The sequence below is a fragment of the Balaenoptera borealis genome (assembly GCF_965194805.1).
Source record: "Balaenoptera borealis genome assembly, chromosome: 7".
Classification (NCBI taxonomy): domain Eukaryota; kingdom Metazoa; phylum Chordata; class Mammalia; order Artiodactyla; family Balaenopteridae; genus Balaenoptera; species Balaenoptera borealis.
The window spans coordinates 28,445,559-28,451,991 of NC_138864.1; positions in this window are offsets into that span (position 1 = coordinate 28,445,559).

Consider the following 6,433-nt stretch of genomic DNA (forward strand, 5'->3'; position numbering starts at 1 on the left):
CTGGAGCTTGGGTGAGCACAGAGCATAGTGGATAGGTGCAGAAGAAAAGGCCCATCTGGGTCACCAAAATTTTGTTACCTACCCTCCTGAGTTGGTCCCCAAGAGTCCTTCTGTTTGAGCCAATAGAACGAGACCGAGTTTGGTTCAGAAGCAAAAGAAAGCTTTATTCTTTGATCAAAGAGTGGAGAGGCACAAACTGGTACTCTAGAGTTTACACTCTCCCTGAGAGGTTGTGAGTGGGGCTGCTTTATAGGGTTCTTGTCAGCAGGGAGGGGAACAGAGTTCTCACAGGTTGGTTGCAGCTGTGCTGCTCATGGTGCTCCAGGTCACAGTACCAGGTACAGCATTTCTGCACACAGTACACTGTCGCCACCTTGAATTGAGGTGTCATGTGCACCCCTGCGCGTGGTCCATCAAGCTGAAGTGTCAGGTGCGGTTGTTTCTCAATAGGAACTCTGGTCTGCAGTGCCAGCCCGATGCGAGGCCTCTGCACTTGGGACTCTATGAGCAAGTGAAACTATACTCAGCGCAAAGGGCAAAAAAAGGTTGGACTTTATTACCCAGATTCTATTTTTATTTCCTGGGAATTGTTAGTGAGATTTGCCAATGACATTTCAACCTTGATCGCCACAATATATTCTTAACACAACAGCCAGATCTTTTAAAATCATAAATAACATTGCTACTTTGCACAGTGCAAAGGCATCACATTTTACTCACAGTAAAATCTAGAGTTCTTACAATAGCCAACAACATCTTTTATTACCTAATCTCTTTCTCTGTCTCACACACACACACACACACACACACACACACACACACACACCCCTTGCATCCTACTCATCTCTTCACCTCACTGATACAGCTCTAGTCATACTAACCTTCTTGCTGTTCCTCCACAGGTCCAGGCCTTTTCCCTACTTTAAGACCTTTATGATGGCAATTCTGTCTGCCTGGAATAACTCCCACATTTCTCTACATATCTCTCTCACCTTTATAAGGCCTGCTTTGAATATCTTCTTTAAAATTTCAACCTGCCCTGACCCTGTAACTATTTATCACACTCATCTGGTTCTACATATCACCTTTCTTTTTTCTTTTTTTTTTCTTTCTTGTTTTTCTTTCTCTGACATTTATAAATTTATTATTTTTAATTTAATTATTTATCTCTTCCTTCTAAAATGTCAGGTCCATGAGAAGAAGAAAATTTTATTGCTGTTATCCTGTTTAATGGTATATCCCAATCCCTAGAGCTTCCTAGGCATGTAATAAGTGTTAGATAAATATTTGTTGAATTAATAAATTAATTTAGTTTTACTCTGTGAAATAACTTTACAATAATATTGAAAAGACATTCATTAGAAGGCATTGGGTTCCCATAGTAGGAAATTCAACCTAAGCAATTTGTTCAAATTAGATACTTACTGGTGATGCTAACACTGAAAAGGTAAATGCGCTCCAGGAAAATAAGTCCTTCCATTTGTAAAATGCCCAATCCTCTATGCCCAGTCAAAGAGAGTTGATGTTGTTAAGATACCATAAGCATTAATGGAATTAAATAATTATTAAAATGTTTATTCAATAACTTATGTGACATTCGGTCTTCTGGAATTGGGCTACAGAAAAGGAAAAAGACAAAAAGATCCCACTGACATAAAGGTTAAATCTAAGGAAAATACAGGCAAAAGACAATTAAATGAGCATGAAAATTTTAGGGAGATGTGTTGCTATTAAAACAGTAAAACAGAGTAAGATGATAGAGATAAAACAGAGTAAGATGATAGAGAGCAAATCAATGTTAATGAAGCTAATTAGAGAATGTAGTCAGGAAATGAAATTTGAGCTAAATCCTGAATGGTGAGAAGATGTCACCAGTGCAGATACCTGAGGAAAGAAAGTCACAAGAGAAAGGGACAGCAGTGCCCAAAGGTCCTGAGAGTCGCTGGCTTATTTGAAGTGCAGAGAGAATGGCTGTGGTTGAGAGTGGAGCACGGTGTAGGGCCAAGGGGTGAGCACAGCCGGGGTTCTGGAGATCACTGTAGACATCTTATTACTTTTGGGTAATCATTTTTTTGCATTTCTGAAAAAGAAAGGCTTAGAGCACTTTATTTGGACTACTATATATGTTTAATAATACACTTGGAGTCATTATGAAACAGGAATAATTAATGTTTTCTTGTTAGGCTTTTATTTTTGACATGTTTTTCTTAACTTCTGAAGTTAAATAGACTCTCCACTTTATTTTTTCTTAAGCTAAATTTACTTTTCTGTGGCTAAAATGTTCCCTTTATTTTATATTTTCTTCCCAAATGTAGTAAGAAAGCCAGTCCATTACTGTATATAACTATTTTTCTGAGGTTTCAAAAGAAGACATTATGCTCTAATACCGTGAAGATTTATTTGTTAAACTTCTACAAGGAAAGAAGGGAAACCGCAGAAAATTTTGAAGCAGGAGATGAAAAGTAAACACAGTAGCTTGTTGAAATATGGTTAGCAAATGATGAGGTGAACTGTAGAATAAGAACTAAGAATTCTCTTCAGGCCTGGAAAGTTGTTAGAGTTAAGAACCCATGAACTGATAAGTCAGGGAGGGAATGTTTCAGTTAAAGTAAAATAAATAGATTCCAAGAGAAAAGGAAAATTGTGAATCTCTTCAATCATTGAATATCAAAAACATACAGTTCTTTTCACCTCTTATTCTTTTAAAACATTACTCAAAGTAAATGTTTTTAAACCTAACTTTAAAAATCCACTTTAGTCCTCAATATTACTAAATTATAGAAGGTGATTACAGTATTTAAATATATATATATTTTGCCGATGGCCCTTGGTTTCCTAAAAACATTATCTTGGGTTATAAAACATCTTGTTATTTTAAAAAGTAGGAGGAATGAGACTATTTTTAAAAAATAATATGTTAGTGTCTAGCTATTTCAAACATGTAAATTAGTTATTTAAAAAATAAAGCTGACCCCAGTTAGTTTTTGTTAAGAAAAATCTATTTATGAAAGTTTTCTGATCTTATTTTCTCATTAAGAATTCTTTTAGAGCATACCTAGAAAAAATAGAATAGGCAAACTGCATATGTCCAGACAATATATCTAGAAAACTCACAGATTTTCTAGGATATATCTGTATAAACTAGAATACAACTAGACAAAGTAGATATATCTACACAATATACCTGGACATCTTTTATATTGTTCTTTAATTGAGACAGTTTAAATACATTTATTTTCCACATTGAAAGAAATTCTTAAGATCTCAGTATCTTTTTCTCGTTTGTTCTTGAACTGCCCTGCCACTCTAAAAATATCTTTACTTATGTTTGGCTCATATGTAATGCAAATGATAAGAGTAGTTAACTTTAGCACTGTGGAACTAAGGACAAGGGACAGATGGAGGGTGGAAAGAATCTCATATTTTACCCTTTATACTTAAAGATTGATTGAATTTATTATTAACATATATTAATTTATCTTCTTAAGGATGAGTACAAATATTTCTGTTAAAACAAAACAAAACAAAAAAACAAAGAAAACAGAATCTACACACAGATGTTTATAGCAACTTTATTCATTAATTGCCAAAACTTGGAAGTAACCAACATATCCTAAAGTGGGTGAATGGATAAATAAACTGTGAATGGAATATTATTCAGTGCTAAATAAAAATGAGCTATCAAACCATGGAAAGACATGGAGGAAATTTAAATGCATACTAATAAGTGAAAGAAGCCAATCTGGAAAGGCTACATGCTGTAGGATTCCAACTACATGACATTCTGGAAAAGGCAAAACTATGGAGACAGTAAAAAGATTAGTAGTTGCCAGGCGTGGGGGTTGATAGGGGAAAGGGATGAATAGGCAGAGCACAGAGGATTTTTAGGTCAGTGAAACTATTCTGTATGATACTATAATGGTGGATACATGTTACTATACATTTGTTCAAACTCATAGAATGTTCATCATCAAAAGTTAAGGTAAGCTACGGACTTTGGGTGATTATGATGTATTCATGGAGGTTCATCAGTTGTAACAAATGTACCACTCTTGTGGGGCATACTGATAATGGGGGACTTATGCATGCATGAGGGAAAGGAGTGTATGGGAAATCGCTATATTTTTTTCTTAATTTTACTGTGAATCTAAAACAGCTCTTAAAAAATAAACAAAAATAACTTTAAAAAGAGATTTATGAGATATGAAGAACATATTTAATCTTTGCCTGAGTATAAAATAACTTTTTTAAGATGTTAATTTAAAGACTGAGAAAAGCAATCTAACTTGGGAGGGGGGTAATTATAATTTAGAGTCTCTTAGAATGACATGTACAAGGACATGAATTTTTCTCAACTACACAATGATTAAATACCCAAAGAAAAGAAACCTCTTTGCTGGGGCTAATTCTTGTTGGAATGTGTGGAAGTACATTATGAGGACTTCATGGTGATTTTGTGACAATGATGGGAGAATCAAATGAAACTAAAGATTGTTCCAATAAAACACGAAGTCTAGCCTCTGTACAGAAAATAAATGTCTCTAACATCTACAACTAGAAAGCTTTTTTTTTTAAACGTAGAATTGGGCGCACAACCATGATTGATAAGATAAACCGTACACACAATGGTTTTTGCAAATGTGGAAAATAATTTTGTATCTCTGAAATCAGTATCTTAATTGGAATGCCTCATATATGTTTACATGTTGAATTAAAGGAGGTTCTATATTTTAAAATATTCTACGCTTATATTCTGCTATAATTCTATCCCTGAAAGACCTTATAAATGTCTTCGCAATTGAAAACTTTCTACTTTATATTAAATTTTACTTTTCTCCAGTACAGAATGAAAGACTGAAAATTATTTAAATTGTAATTAGTGTTATGTTCGCACATAATATTTTACATTCTTTAAGTAAATGTGGCTTAGTACTTATGTTCCAAGCCTTGCTCTGTTCCATCCCTGCAATCATTAGCTTTACTATGTGCTGGTAACGTACCCTAATCCTATTTACTCATGCTTCACCATCCCATAAAACTCCAAAGGCAAGAGTTGTCTGAGTATGAATATTGGCCATTCCTCAGAGACCCCCCAATGTGGGATTTTCAATCCTTTCTATTTCTGCTCAGTTTCTGCTCTTTTCATCACTCTCTCTTTAGCCAGTATTAGATCTCCTCAACCTTCTCTGAATCACTGGAGGTATCCTAAGGGACTTCGCATTTATTAGAAAGCCTTAAGTCAATATGTATGCAAATGTTCAAACTCATGGTTTCTGTTTCCCTGAATGCAGGGTAGGCTTAATGTTAAAAATTTCCCCAGATAAGGGACATATTTCTTCTAAATTTGTGTGTGCCTCTTTGTGTGTGTGTTTGTGTGTATGTGTACATGGGGGCGGGGGAAGGTATGTTAAACATTGTTCTAATGAAGAGAATAAAGGAAAAATAAAATAGTTGAATTATGTTGAAAAAGCATATTCTCTGTAAGTGCTACCTAGAACATGAACAACTAAAAATTTATAAATATTCTTAAAAGAGTAGTTTTCTTGGACCAAGTGGGGAGGGGGATAATTTACCAAGCTATTATGATGATATGAAGATATGAAAATATGGATGCATGTAAGCGTGATAGGAATAATAAGAGCATGTGGTCACTAGTTTTTAACCAATTAAAATTAACAGACAGATGTGGTTACTCACCTTGGACAGGGTCTATGTATTTTATATTTGTGAAGATGTAGTCATTCATTTAACAAAATTTGTCGAATATCCCTAGCACTGTGAATAAATAAACAAGACAGTAGTGGTCTTTATGCATAAAGAGTTTAGAGTTTAGGACTGCCATAAAGCTACTGTAGAGCTAGTTTAATAATATCATTTTGAGCAAGTAACTGCTTACATTTAGGTGATTCATTTCCACGACCCTGTGGTAACCTCTGTTCATTAGCAAAGGAACATTTCTTAGGGAAAAAAAAAAAAACTTACTTTTAAAATAGGAGAAGCTGTCGTAAAATCCTGAGTGGAAGTCTTCTATCACCTTCCCTTGGGTTCACTTCCATGGTGGTACTCTGATACTGTCAAAAGGGCAGGAAACCTGACTTACTGAGCACCTTTCATAAGACACTTTCTTCAGTTATAAATGGAAAGAGGTGGAAGGAATCTGAGACACTGGCAAGTCTCTCACTCTGTGATTCACTAATAATACGGTGGACCATTTTTATTTAAATTATATCTTATCAGATAAGTTAGGGTAGAACTTTTTTTATTCTTTAGTGTTCCAAATTATATTAAATTTCTATTCAGAAGTTCACTCCTGAGTCACTGTCTGGTGAGTCACAGTATTTGCTCCAAATTCTTGGCTTGGTGGAGGAGATTCAAGAAATGAGCAACTTGTTGCTGATTTCCTGGAAACATCTTTGGTTCTATTATTTCATGA